This window comes from Furipterus horrens, unplaced genomic scaffold, assembly GCF_987537825.1.
Source record: "Furipterus horrens unplaced genomic scaffold, mFurHor1.1.pri manual_scaffold_1, whole genome shotgun sequence".
Lineage (NCBI taxonomy): Eukaryota > Metazoa > Chordata > Mammalia > Chiroptera > Furipteridae > Furipterus > Furipterus horrens.
In genome coordinates, this window is record NW_028327171.1 from 46,199,321 (window position 1) to 46,213,932 (window position 14,612).

General features: G+C 37.8%; 1 protein-coding gene across 1 annotated transcript in view; it reads left to right on the plus strand.

Annotated features, from left to right (window-relative positions):
• Positions 1–14,612, plus strand: part of MAP3K13 (mitogen-activated protein kinase kinase kinase 13) — a 131,860-nt gene that overhangs the window by 36,219 nt on the left and 81,029 nt on the right. The gene's annotated exons all lie outside the window — the stretch shown is intronic.

Genomic DNA, 14,612 nt, shown 5'->3' on the forward strand with positions numbered 1-14,612 from the left:
GAGTTGTATGAGTTCCTTATATATTTTGGAAATTAACCCCTTAGCAGATACATGGTTTGCAAATATCTCTTCCCTTTTTAGTGCCTTTTTCATTCTGTTGATTGTTTTCTTTGCTGTGCGGAAGCTTTTTACTTTGATGTAGCCCACCTTGTGTATTTTTGTTTTTGTTGCCTGTGCTTTTGGTGTTTTATACAAGAAACCATTGCCAAGACCAATGTGAAAGATGGGCAAAGAACTTGAATGGACATTTCTCCAAAGAAAACATACAAATGCCCAATATATAATATGAAAAGATGCCCAACATCACTAATTATCAAAAAATACAAATCAGCCCTGACAGGTGTGGCTTATCCCACAAAGTGAAATGTCACCAATTTGATTCTCAGTCAGGGCACATGCCTGGGTTGTGGGTTCAGTCCCCAGTTAGGAGACATACAAGAAGCAAAAATCAATGTTTCTCTCTCACATCAATGTTTCTCTCCCCCTCTTTCTCCATCCCTTCCCCTCTCTCTAAAAATAAATAAATAAATAAGTAAAATCTTTTTAAAAATGCAAATCAAAACTACAATGAGATATCACCTCATACTTTTTAGGTTAACTGTTATTAAAAAATAAAAGATAAGTGTTGGCAAGGTTGTGGAGAAACAGGAACCCTTTTACACCCTTGTTGGCAAGGTTGTTGGGAATGTAAATGGTGTAGCAGCTATGGAAAACAGTATGGAGGTTCCTCATAAAATTAAAAATAGAGTGCCATGTGATCCAACTATCTTACTTCTGGGTATATATTCAAAATTATTGAATTCAGGATCTTACAGAGATATCTGTACTCCCATGTTTATTAGAGCATTATTCACAATAACTAAGACATGAAAATAACCCAAGTGTCAATGACAGATGAATGGATAAAGAAAATGTGGGATGTACATACAAAGCATTATTACTCACCCTTAAAAAAAAAAGGAAATGCTGCTATTTGTGACAACATGGGTGAACCTGGAAGACATTATGTTAAGTGAAATAAGCCAGTCACAAAAAGACAAATACTGCATGATTCTACTTATATAAGAAGTCATATAGCCAAACTCATAGAAACAGAGAATACAATAGTGGTTGCCAGGGCCCAGGCGACAAGGAAATGGGGAGTTGCTATTCAATGGGTATAAAGTTTCAGTTGTGCTAGATGAGTAAGTACTAAAGATATGCTGTAAACATAGTGCCTATAGTTAACAATACAATATTGCACTGTGTACAGTACTTCAACATTTGCTAAGATTGTAGATCTCATGTTAAGTGTTATTTCCACAAAAACCAAAACCAACAAAAACCCACAAAGGAACACAAGGAAACTCTTGGGGATGTTGGATATGTCTACTACCTTGACTATGGTGATAGTATCACAGATGTTTGCATATCTCCATACTAATCAAATTGTACACATTAAATACGTACAGTTATTGGTATATCAGTTATACTTTAATAAAGCTGTTAAAGTTTATTTTAATTTTTAAAAATGTCTTGAGCTCTCTGAGTGAATTAAATACAGTTGTTTTTGCTGTTAATAATAGGCATCTTATTAAAGTCAAAATTTGCACTTAGATTCACTAAGAGCTTTTTGGGAGCTGTGTCTTAGTTCAGCGTCCGAAGTTTAATAAACAAATGAGGAAATGTCCTATCTTATTTAAAGGTAGCAATAAATTACTCTTCCACACCCACTTTTGATGCATCACAAGGTCAGTAAGATGATATTGTTCTACAAAACAATTAAATTTATGTAATATTGTCTGTTATATTTTTATTTCCTTAGTCACTAGGTTATCTCCCTATTGTTTTGTTTTGACAAGTCTTGGTGTGCAGGGCAAATGTGTCCCTGGGTCATCAGTTTTGGAAACTATTTTCTTGACTTCAATTTTTATAAAATCACCTCAGATCAAGCACATTGCTGAACAGCAAGAAAAGCATTCAAGAAAATAGCTAAAACATTTTGGTAGCATTGATTCCACTGAAATTCTATTTTAATCCCCTCATTCAATAGCAATAATAATGTTTTAGTGACTATCACAGCTTGAAACACACACACACTATGACAGCTACACACACACACACACACACACACACACACACACACACACACACACACACACACACACCCCCTCCCTCTCTCCCTCCCTCCCTCCCTCAGGCTGCCAGCCCCGCTGTCTTGAGGCTGTGGTAGACACCTGATTGGCGGGCTCTGTTTATTCTGTGACCAGATTCCTTCTAAAAGGAGGCAGGCTATGCCTGCCTGAAGCCTATTGGCCAACACTGCTCTGGACCCGCCCCTTCTTTTTCAAGGCACACACCACAGCGAAGTCTCTGCGGAATCCTAAACCAGCCCAATTTACATCCATTCATGAATCTGTGACGTCAGCAAGCCTTTGGGCTCCTTTGCGGTGGGCTGTTGGATTGTGTGGGTGGAATCTCCCTCCCCCTTATTTTTCTAATTCTGCATGGCTTTAAATTAACCTTTCATCTTTTTAAAGCAAGAAAATGGAACGGCATGTGTAGGAATTCTTCATTGTTGTGAGTATCGCACTCTATTTTCGTTTCCTCAGCATATATTTCACAAGGACAGATGGAGAATGTATTTGTGATTTGCGGTGATTGGAAAGCTGGTATTATTGAGGGAGACAAGGTGAGAGAGACAGACAGACAGAGAGAAATCTGAAACCCCGTTACAGCTAGGAGCCCCTGGAACTGACAGCTGGTTTTCCTTTGCTTGTCTGCCTGCTAGACGTGGACATTTTTCTTTTACGGTTCTGCACGTTACCTCTGGATGCTGGCTTGGCTTTCCTTAAAGGGAGATTCATTTCTCTGAGAGATGGTGTGGATTGTATTGGAGGAAAAGCCCGGGACTGATACCAGAAAGGCGCTGGGGAAAGCCCAGCCAACTAGAAGGAGCAGGATCTATCCTGCTAAGCACTTGTCTTCCTTCCTGCTGTCCTTTCTGTTGTTTCTCACCCTTCACCTTGCTTTTGTTTCATAGTTGTGTGACAACCAATATCCTGGGATTGCAATTTGGGTAGATGAATACTTGTCCAACCATTGTTCCCCACAAGCTTTTATTCTGGGAGCTGTAGTGGTGCAGTTATATATAGTTGCAGCTCTTTATGTCACTCTGTACATTTTACTTATGTTTTCAAAAACCTAAAAGCCTAAACCAGAGGCAAAAGGGGAATTTTAATATCCCTTCATGAAAACTAAGACATGGATTCTTAATATATTCCATAATTATGTAGAAAAGCACACATCTGTTTTTCTAAGATAATGAATAGTTTATCCCATGGTGTTTGGGAAACATGGAAAAGTTCTGACATGTTCAATGTATTGAGTTGCTTTAATAGTTTGCTTGGAGTTTTAACAAAAAGTTAGTGTTTGTGATTAAATTTTTTTTCCAAGGCTCTGGTTTGTTTTGGTGAAAATTGTGATAGTAAAGAAGCGAGATGTGACATTGTGACGTGTTTTGCCTCTGGGCAGCTCCTCAACTCAAATAGTCTAATAGCATTTTCCGACTGCCTCACTTTGAGCAATTTGTATTCTAGTAAGTAGCATATATCTGGTTGTCCTTTCTAGTGAGGGGGGAAGCAAAATGTCTTATTTCTCATCATCTAGCCTTGTCTTGTTTACCTTGGATAATCAATATTTAGTTGTGAGAATTTCATATTTCTAGTCTTTTCTCATGAAACAAGGCTTCTAAATTATGGCTCTACTGATGCCTTTTGAATTTCCTTATTAATTAATTTTCCAACTGTAAACTCATTTCATTTCAAAATTACCTGATGATTTAGAATTCTCTCTTGTTTCTCATCTGGGCATTGCCCTCATTCATTTTGTTTTTTCTGAGTACATTTAAACTCACTCGTGTTGTAGAAGGGAAAACTTCTGCCTGATTCTGAACCAGATCTTTGTCCTATTTTAGACAGCCATCGCTTCATGTTTTGCTATTTTTTATGCACTGAATTGAACAAATGACATAGTCCCTTATATTTGTAAACATTTAGACTTATTTAAAAACAATTTTCGTGTGTACCTTTAGACTTTGTTGAAAGTAGCAATTTCAAAGTTATTTTAAATTATTGAAATCTACTGGATCACTGTTGATCAGACCCTGTTTTTTATGTACATTTTGCCAAGAAAGAGCTTATTTCCATACAAGAAATAAAGTCTGCACTATGAATTTAGTAAAGTAAAACTATCCCTTTGAGACTGAGAGAGGCTATAGAATCTCTTTCTCTCTCCACTCCTAATGACTGTATTCTAGATTATATTTATTTTCATGTATAGTGTACTTGTAGGGAAAAAACAATAACTCTTAATTGTTTAATATCAAACAATAAAATCCTGTGTATCAGTGACTGTCAATAGATGGCTTTCTGTTTAAAAATTGAAGCTGCTCCAGAAGTAGGAATTAATTTATTTAGTAAACAAAATCAGTCAAACCAGAGCCATGTCCTGGGGAACTGTCAAAAGAATGGTTCCTAAGGGCCGGAGGCCACATCCATTGGTATATGACAAAACAACCATACTTTGTGTGGCAGAACCGGTCAGTTTGGTTTGCACTGTCTACCTACCCACTCTTAATGTGCTACAGCTGAATTAATTACTCAGAGAGTTCAAATGAATTGAGATAGACAAGATGATCAATTCTGCCAGGTAGCAGCCTGACTCTTGAAGTTTTAATTAAAATAAACAATGTTCCCCCATGAACACTTTTTCACTTAAAAAAAAAAATAATCGAGATAACACATTTCTGCTCTGTGTTGGGCATTATTCCTTAAGGATATGGGGGAGAGAAAGATTTAGAAGATGTAATCTTTACCACTAAGAACTCTAGAAGGTAACTTACCACACAAGATACAGTGTTGTGGTTCAGAAGCTGGTCTCCGTGATAGACTTTAAGATTAGAATTACCTGGGGCACAGCTGCTCGTACTCTCTCCCTCACGCTTTCTCTCTCTATTCCTCCCTCCCTCTCTCTCTTTACCTCCCTCCCCCCCTTTCTCCTCTTCAGTGATTTTTAGTATGTTCATAAAATTGTTCAACCCTCACTACTATCAATCCTAAAACATTTTCATCATTGCAGAAGGAAACCCCATACACATTAGCAGTCATTCCTCATTTCCCCTCGGCACCGCAGCCCTAGGCAACCAGTAATCTGCTTTCTCTATACATAGATTTGTCTATTCTGATCATTTCATATCAATGAAATCAAGCAAGATACAGTTTTTTTGTGACTAGCTTTCTTCACTTAGTGTGAAGTTTTCAAAGTTCATCCATATTGTGGAATATATCAGTGCTTCATTCCTCTCTATTACTGAATCATATTCCATCGTACAAATATCGTACATTTATTTATCCACTCAATTGATGGACATTTGAATTGTTTTCACTTTTTGACCATTATGAATAATGCTGCTATGTAAATTTGTGAACAAGTTTTTGTGTGAAGATATGTTTTTATTTCTCTTGTTTATATACCTATAAGTGGAATTGCTGGGTCATATGATAACTTTATGTTTAACATATTCAGAAAATGCAAACTGTTTTTCAAAAATCAACTGTACTGTTTTACACTCCCACCAGCAATGAGGGTTTCCATTTCTCCACATCCTCATCAGCACATTATTATTGTTTTGATTAGAGCCATCTTAGTGAGTTTGAAGTGGTAACTCCTGTGGTTTTGGTTTACATTTCCCTAATGGCTAATGATATTGAGCATCTTTTCATGTGTTTATTGGCCATCTGTATTTCTGCTTTGGAGAAATGTCTATTCACAGCTTTTGCCCATGTAAAAAAATGTTATTTATCTTTTTATTATTAAGTGTACTTTATATATTCTGGTTACAAGTTCTTTACCAAATACATGGCATACAAATATTTTATTTTAGTCTGTGGATTGTTTTTTCACTTTCTTAATATTGTTTGCAGCACAAAAGTTTTAATTGTGATAAAATTTAATTTATTTTTTTCTTTTGTTACTTGTGTTTTGGTGTCATATTTAAGAAGGCTTTGCTTAAGCCAAGGTTATAAAGATTTACTACTGGTTTTTTTCCTATGAGTTTTATAGTTTTACCTCTTAAATTTAAGACTATGATCCATTCGTTTTTGTTTATGGGTTCAATTTCATTGAAGGAATATATCCATCCCATTCTAGCAATATTTGTTGAAAAGACTATCCCCCCGCCACCCCCATCAATTGAATTGTCATGTCATCCTACCAGGGAGCTTAAAAAAATACTGATGATGTGTTCCCACCTCCAGAGATTCATATTTAATTGGTCTCTGATAGGCCCAGACATCTGCATATTTTAAAGCTCCCCAAATGATTCTAATGTGCAGCCAGGGTTGAAAACTATTGGCATGGACAAAGGGTTAGTGTTAGAAAAGGAGGAAGAAGATGAGTAAAGACATAGAATTCTGATATGGAAAATGAGAGAAAAAGGAAATTAAGATTCACAGCAGAAAGCATGATTTTTCTTGCTAAGTAGGAGTCAGTCATTTTCAAAGAGTGAGGGGTCACTGGAGGTTAGTGAAATATGTTAAATGAAAGGAAGAGGAAGAGCTAACATTTATTAAGCACCTTCTACATACCTATAAACCTGCTAAGAGCTTTCACACACTTTATTTCATTTAAAATATAACCCTCATGAATATGAAGTAGGTACTATTACCCCCATTTCACAGATGGGAAAACAGGTTCATAAAGGGTCTGACTCAGCCAAAGATACCATGTAGTGCACATCGTGCCCAATTTTCAAATTCAACTCTAATTCTTTAATACCAATCTTTTTCTTCTGTTTACCATGGGTTTTGAGCATTGGGTTCTACTAGGAATTGTTACTGGTCCAGTCCAGCATGAATCTTAGATTTTCTCTAGCAATGTGCTGTACTGGACAAAGAGTAAGATAAGTTTGATAGCGGGGGTGATATAGAGATAAATCTTGGTCCAGAAGGTACAGGGGAAGAGAGTGCAAGTAAAAGAAGATTAATATGTGACGCCTAATCATGGATCCAAGTCTGGCTATAGCCTGCCTAGCAGCTGGCAGGAAAAATTCTGAGAATGGAGGGCCAATATAGTATGCGTGCAAGAATGACTGAAGGGAATGGTTTGGAGACCATGATGGAAAAGAGGATATATCAGACAGAACTTGCAGATGTAGAAGTGTTGGCATTTATTTAACCAACAAATATTTATTGAACATTTACTATGTGTTCTAGGTACTGAGTACACAGCAGTAGAAAAAACAGACAAAAACTCTTGCCCTCTCGGGCTTCTTTTATTGGGGAAGACAAACAATGAATAAGTAAATTATGTTTAGACAGTGATAAATGCTTAGGGGAAAAATAAAAGTGGGAGGGGAATAGGGAGTGCTGGGGGTGGGTAAGGTCAAAAATGGAGTCTTTCATTGTACAGTCTTTGTGCGGATACAGATTCCTCGAATAGATTAAGGAACCATCTAAGGAAGGGGCTGGCTGGTTGACCAAGTTAGGCATTTTGGATATACTAAAACTCACAGTTAATATTTAGCGTTAACTTTTTATTTACCACTTTATACACCATGCCTGGCAGAGTGGACACTCATAAACCTTTGTCTTTTATGTGATGTCATTTTTTTGGATTAGTGAGTTTTCCACTGGGCAGAGGCCAGGGCAGGGGTGGCGCTTGGGAGACTTTTTCAAACTCTGCTTGCTGCCCTATTGGGGTAAATTTTTCCAAGTATGTGTGTGAATGGGTGTATGCATGTGGGGGTGTCCTTCACAATGTCACCACTGAGAATCACTGCATAGTGAGTGACAGTTAAATGAGGAGCATTTGTGTAATTCCCAGATGAGTTGGCAGAGAACTACCAGTATAAACAATATAGAAGACACTTAAATTTCTTTTGCTTTTTACACTTTAACTGGAGATTTACATGCACCACCTTTAACAAAGGGTAAATTGTATAATAAAGTTCATTTAATAATGAAGCTCTATTATGCAAACATTTACCTGCCTTTTTTATTTATCTACATGTTGTCTGTTTACCTTCTGTCAGGCATAATGATGCAATGAGAAAAGAATTGGCCTAAGTCTATAAGGGTCTATGTAGGAGTCTCAAGTCACAAGATAATTCTCCCATTTTAACATATAAGATGAAAAAATTGTTTTTACTGATCTCAAATGTCCTTTCTAACTCTAACATGGTAGGATTCTTGAAATCTGGTTATTACCAAGATCAATAGCCAAGTGACAATCTCTAAGACAATTTGGTTAAAATTATCTTTACTCCAATTCTTTCATAGCACCTTTGCAGAAGTTCAACTCCCATGGGATGCTGCTATAGTTGAGGAGGTGGAGAAAGTGTCATAAGTGTCAGGAGATATCTGGGTGAGACATAAAAAGGTTAAATCACTTTCCAATTTGCCCAGGGACCTCCTCCTAAGCAGGAAATAGAGTCTTGATGAGGTCTGACCTTGCCACCTTTAGGCATGCCCGTTATTAATGTAATCTGTCTTGGCCATTGCTCTGTACAGTCAAGGGAGAGCTTTCATTAGATGAGTGATTTGGGAGTCTGGGCTAATGTGTGATATGGCAACAGATAATCTATCTCTTAGCTTCAGTTTGGTTGTGTGTTTTAGCCTTTTCCTTGACCTGACTTTTATTGGTGTTATTAAGAAACAAAATTCATCATATTGGCTCTCTCTGTCCACCTCTCACTACCCCTATCATACTGTAGCTCAGGCTGAAGCATGGTGAAGGTTGAAAGACTGCAGTAAATAAGCAAATGAAGACCCATTAAATCCATAAATGTGTACAACCAGTCTTTGGAAAAATAAGATTTTGTTATTTTGAATGAGAGTTGATAGCTTTTGAAAATTATTCTTTCACAATTCTCCAAATAACAAATTGGTTGATGGGTTGTTGTTTTGAGTTTGCAGATTTTATAAAAGAAAAAATATAAATTAAAAATATTACAAAACAGAAAACTTCTTTTTCATTTTTGTGTCCATCCATCCAGAATTTTCCTTGTATCCTTTTTTTATTTGTATAAATAGGCAAGCAGAGAGGGCTAACGCTAGTCCTAACCTCTACAATAATTTCATATAGTGGTTCCATTTAGTATTAATACTTACATGTATAGCAGTGTGGTAAAAACATCTTGCAAAAAGTAATCATATATTGCAGGGCAATCTTAAGAGAATGTGTAGTGACAGTGCAATTTTAACTTTAAAATTTTTTAAGGAAAAACAATGCAGGACTTCCCACTGACAGATAGAGGAGATTTGGCTGTGGAAGAACAGAAGCTGCATCTGCAGCTTTTCTGGCTTTGAAAATGGAGGAAGGGGGTCATGAACCAAGAAATGTGGGAAGCCTCGAGAAGGTGGAAGAGGCTAGAAAATGAGCTCTCCTCCAGAGTCTCCAGAAGGGAACACAAGAGGCAAACAAGGGGTAAAACTGAGGCAGAATCCAAATCAGAGGCAGTTGTAATAATCCAAGCAAAAGAGGGATGGAGGCACAGTCAGGATGGGGAGAGGCGGGTGGACTGGGTAAACATACAAGGCATAGTGACTGGAACATGGTGATGATACTTCCAGGGTAGGGGAGGGGGAAGTCAAGGCTGACACCCATACTTCTGGCTTAAGCAATGGGGTGGAGGGTGGACCCTCAGAGAAGGAAAACTCTGACTCCAAAAAACCTCCGCTGCCTTGCAGCATACCTCTTCAGGGGAAAGGCTAAGGGAGTAAACCCCGACAGAAAATCCGGAGCCGGAGTCCCTAAGGCGGTTTGACGTTGTAGTCAACACCGGCAACTCCTGCGGCGCACCTGAAGCCAAGCTGTATTGACTCCGTCTTTCCCTTGGATCCTTCAGCTGCGAAGAGAGGGGGGGTCTGCTGCATGGGCAACAGCAGACCCTCCATATCACCCTGCCCAGGCTCTGTAGCTTCAGCTTCACTGGAGAGGACACTCCAGCGTCATCGCAAGATGTCGATTCAACATGGGAGGAGACAGATACCGTGTCACTCCCGAGTTGGACTGCACAGCCATTCTCGGCGGTGCAGATAGACTCTTAAGAAGCTACACCATCGTCTCTCGAGATGGACGGCTGCCGACGACGATTTGTATTGTGAACTCCTGGGCTGGTGGTAATAGCAGAATTGAACAGTACTGGGAGGATATCTTAGTGAAATTCTAGATTCCGAGGGGGAAGAGCTTAGGAAATAGTCCAAGACAAAGCAGTGGACAAAGGTGATGGAGAAAAAGGGAGGCAGAGGCCAGGGAGACTGGCTGAGCTGATGGCTCCTGGGTTCAGGCAGGTGGCAGCCAGGACAGTAGATTCCACCTTCAACCAAAGAAAGTGGATCTGGGTCCCAGACTGAAAAAGACTCATTTAGAGTCCTAAGGAGGGCTGTCACAGTTGCTATTACAAAAGCGAGCTTGATTTGCAAAATAAGCCCACTGAGGCTTCTTATTACCCCCGAGGCACTGTGCCTGCATTTCTAGTAGCTGGCCCGCCTGCTTTTAATGGAACACATTAGGCTATCTGCAGGCGTGGATAATTGAGACTCAAGCCCACCAAAATACAAAGCCATGATTGCTTTTTTCAAGGAAAATAATCTTTGGATGAATGTGAGATTAAGCATTTTACTAATTACTCTCCAATTATTTCCTCTCATACATTAATACAAATGCATATGTACATTAAAAAGAAACAGATTCAGCATACCTTTGGATATTTCTAGTCACTATTCTCTATATCTAAATCATGGACTCATTAAAAACCTTTGCTAAGCATCAGAAACTCCTGGGAAATACCCACCTGATACTGCAGCTGCTAGGGTCAAGAGCCAATTTGAAAAGAAATTGTACCGTTTTGCCAGGTTCTCCCTCCTTTCTTCTCAGCCTCCCTCTCCTATTTCTGGCCATTTTTGAACAGAATTCCTTCCATCTGTTTGTCTAGTCAAAAATAACTGAACATTTGCTTTGTACTGCTTGTGTTAATTATCAAAGCTAGGCCCTAATCTCATCCTTAAATATTCTTAGAGACTTGGAGACCAGAGAAGTTTTTTGTTTTTTGTTTTTCTTTGAGAAAGAAAATCAATCACATAATCCTTTTTGTTTTCTGTAATAATCTTTTCTTTCCAATCAGAGCTTCAGCCTTAATACATTGAAACAGCACTCACTCCCCATTACCTGCTCTCTTTGATCAAAAGGTTATCTGCATTGATAAGGATTTCTTTAACTGAATTTTACACCTTTGATACTGGCTTTTGTTAGCCTCAAACTGCCTTTGCCTGGACTTGTTTTATAAATAGGCTTTCTCTTTTCCCTGCTAAATATTTGAAAAGCCATGGAATAGTTATAAAAACAAACACCAGCTAGCCAACCAGAAAAGCTTTGGACCAAGTCTGGAAAATAAAGAAAAATGACCAAGTGAGCCTCATTATTAATGCAGAGCAAAAGGGCCCCTAAGGTAAGGAAAAGGGGGTCACTACAAAAGAAAATTTTATTATTATGAAAATCGTTTGCCAAGTTCCTGATCCATATGAACCGTAATGTGCTTTACCTGAAATGCATCTGATTTGTACTCAGAGATGTCTTTACCTGGGAAAATAGTATGCATTGGAATTGACTATGTGCTGGACTTGAAGGTTCAGGGTGAGGAAACTTAGTCTCAAGGCTTCCATCTTCTCAGAGAAAGCTCCTCTGGTTTATTTCTGGGTGGTCGCAGACAAAGATTTGTCAAAGACCAGGAAACTAAGCTTTGGGGCCTTGTTTTGAGATCTGTTCTTTCATTGATGTATGTTATCACAGGAAACTGAAAAAGTAAAGAAAATGTTTCTTTGATACTTTATACCAAGCCAATTCTTCAGACTCTTTTATTTTTGTAATTCATAAAACATAACATGCTTCTGAAAAACTGCTCAATAAGAATTTTTTCAGATACCTTAATCATAGATTATTTGATAGAGTGTTCCTAAGTAGCAAAAGATAAAAACATTTTTGTTTCTTAGTTGGCCCACCCATATTGGCCTCTCTCCACTAGCCCTGACCAACTAGGTCCAACAATTCTGGCTAGCTAACCCACCTCCACAAAAACTGGCCCTATTCAGTGAGGATTTCTTCTGACGAGCTATAACTTGATTTTTTTTTTCCTCCCATCTACCAAAAAAAAAAAAAAGAAAAAGCATTAGCAGTTTAAAAACATAAATTCTGCAAGAGATTTACCCATGGACCAGCTTATGCAATTGTTCTCAAAGCGTGATCCCAGGACCAGGGGCCTCAGCCTTGCCTGGAGACTTGTTAAGAAATGCAAATTCTCCAATCCCACCCCAGAAATTCTTGGGGTAGGACCCAGAGATCTATTTTAACAAGCTGTCTAGGTGATACTGATGCATATGAAAGTTTGAGTGTGTTTGATTTATAGCAGTACTTCTCAGACTTCTAATGTGCATAGGAATCACTTGAGGATTTTGTTAAAAAGTAGATTCTGATTCCCTTAAGCTGGGTTAATTTTGTGAGTGTCTAATTCGCTCCCAGGTAGTGCAGATGCTACTGCCTCAGACGACACTTTGCAAGTAGCAAGAATCTGAAGGATTGGCACAAGCCACTCCAAGAACTGCAATAAATAGACTATCAAAATTATAACTATCCCAGCCCTGGCTGGCGTGGCTCAGGAGCGTTGTTCCCTAACTGAAAGGTTGTGGTTTCGATTCCTGATCAGGGCATATACGTGGGTTGCGGATTTGGTCCCTGGTACAAGCATGGATGAAAGGCAATCAATTGATGCTTCTCTCTCACATCAATGTGTTTCTAAAAGCAATGAAAAAAAAATGTCCTTTCTAAAAATAAATTTTAAAAAAATTTAAAAGAAAGAAAAATAATATTCCTGTCCACAAACATTCTCAGTCAACTTGGAGAGATTGGTGCATAATAGAACCGTGGTTCTCAACGTTTTTGGTGTTAGGACCAAAAATGTTATTGTAGACTCGAAGCATTTTTGTTTATATGAGTTATGCCTTCTATATTTACCACAGTTAAAATTAAAACTGAGGAAAAAATTAAATACTATTTTTTTAACAACATGGTCCTTATTTATTAAAGAAAAAAAAAAGGGAATACTGTTCAGTATACTAACTATAAAGAAAATGAGAGAATGACCAAGTACCACAAGGGCTTAACGTACTTTGTTAAATAAATACTTGCATTTGAAGTTAATGCTGTTAAATCTAAATCAAGTAAAAAGCAGTAGGGAGGATTGTTGTTTTCAAAATAATGTTATGGTACTTCTTTTTATAAGCAAATAATCCCTTTGCTGCAAAATAATTATGCCCTAATTTATCTTTCTTTTTAAAAATCTTTACTGTATGTTTTTACATTACCTTTTAGTCCCTTTACACCCCAGTCCCCCCAGTAATCACCACACTGTTATCCACATCCATGAGTCCTTTTTCTTTTTTGTTCAACCTCTCCACCCCCTCACCAGCTGCCATCCGCCCTCCATCTATGAGTCTGTCCCCATTTTCCTTGTTAGTTCAGTTTGTTCATTAGATTCTACATAGAGTGAAATCATATGGTACTTGTCTTTCTCTGACTGGCTTATTTCACTTAGCGTAATGTTCTCCAGGTCCATCCATGCTGTCACAAAGGGTAAAACTTTTCTTTTTTATTACTGATTAGTATTCCATTGTGTAAATGTCGTATAGTTGTTTTATCCACTCACTTACTGATGGACACTCGGGCTACTTCCGTATCTTGGTGATTGTAAATAATGCTGCAGTGAGCATAGGGGTGTTTATGTTCTTTCCAATTAGTGTTTTGGGTTCCTATGGATATATTCCCAGAAGTGGGATCATTGAGTCAAAAGGCAGATCCATTTTTAATTTTTTTAAATTTATTTTTTATTGTTTTTCTATTAGTGTTGTCCCATTTTTCACCCTTTGCTCTCCCCTGCTCCACCCTCACCCCCCCACAATCCATCCCCATTTAGGTTGCCCATGTCCATGGGTCATTCACACTAGTTCCAAATACTATATATTTTTTAATAAAACCATTGCACATTAACATAAAGAACTTTTTAAATGAAAAGTAACAGTAGTTCCCAAACCTCCAAACTTTTTGTGAGGAAACAAGCATTAGAAAAAAATATTTTTGCAAGTTTTTTTAGTGTCTGGCATAATAAATTAGATGATAGCTAGATTCTCATCTCTGCCTCTGCTTTCAATCTATTGTGATATCAAGTGGCATATAGTACCCACTGGGAATTCCATAGTATACTTGTGAGAAAGTGTAAATAAAAAAAGAAAATAATGTCTTTTTATTTAAACCATTTCTTTTTTAAAATCAAAAGAGTTGATTTAATTCCATGATACAGAACTCAGAATAGAACAAAGACAGGATTCTGGGCTGGTTTACTCTGACCCCACAGGCAAGGTTGAAATGGCAGAGTGAGAAGAACTAAAGAGATGAGCCACTGCGTGATTATTATTAATATTTTTACAAAAGTTTATTCTTAAATGTACAACAGGCTTCAAGACAACAGTTCATTCTAGCTAGAGGTGGCAAGAGATGTTATGTCAGGGAATCCAGATGTTAAA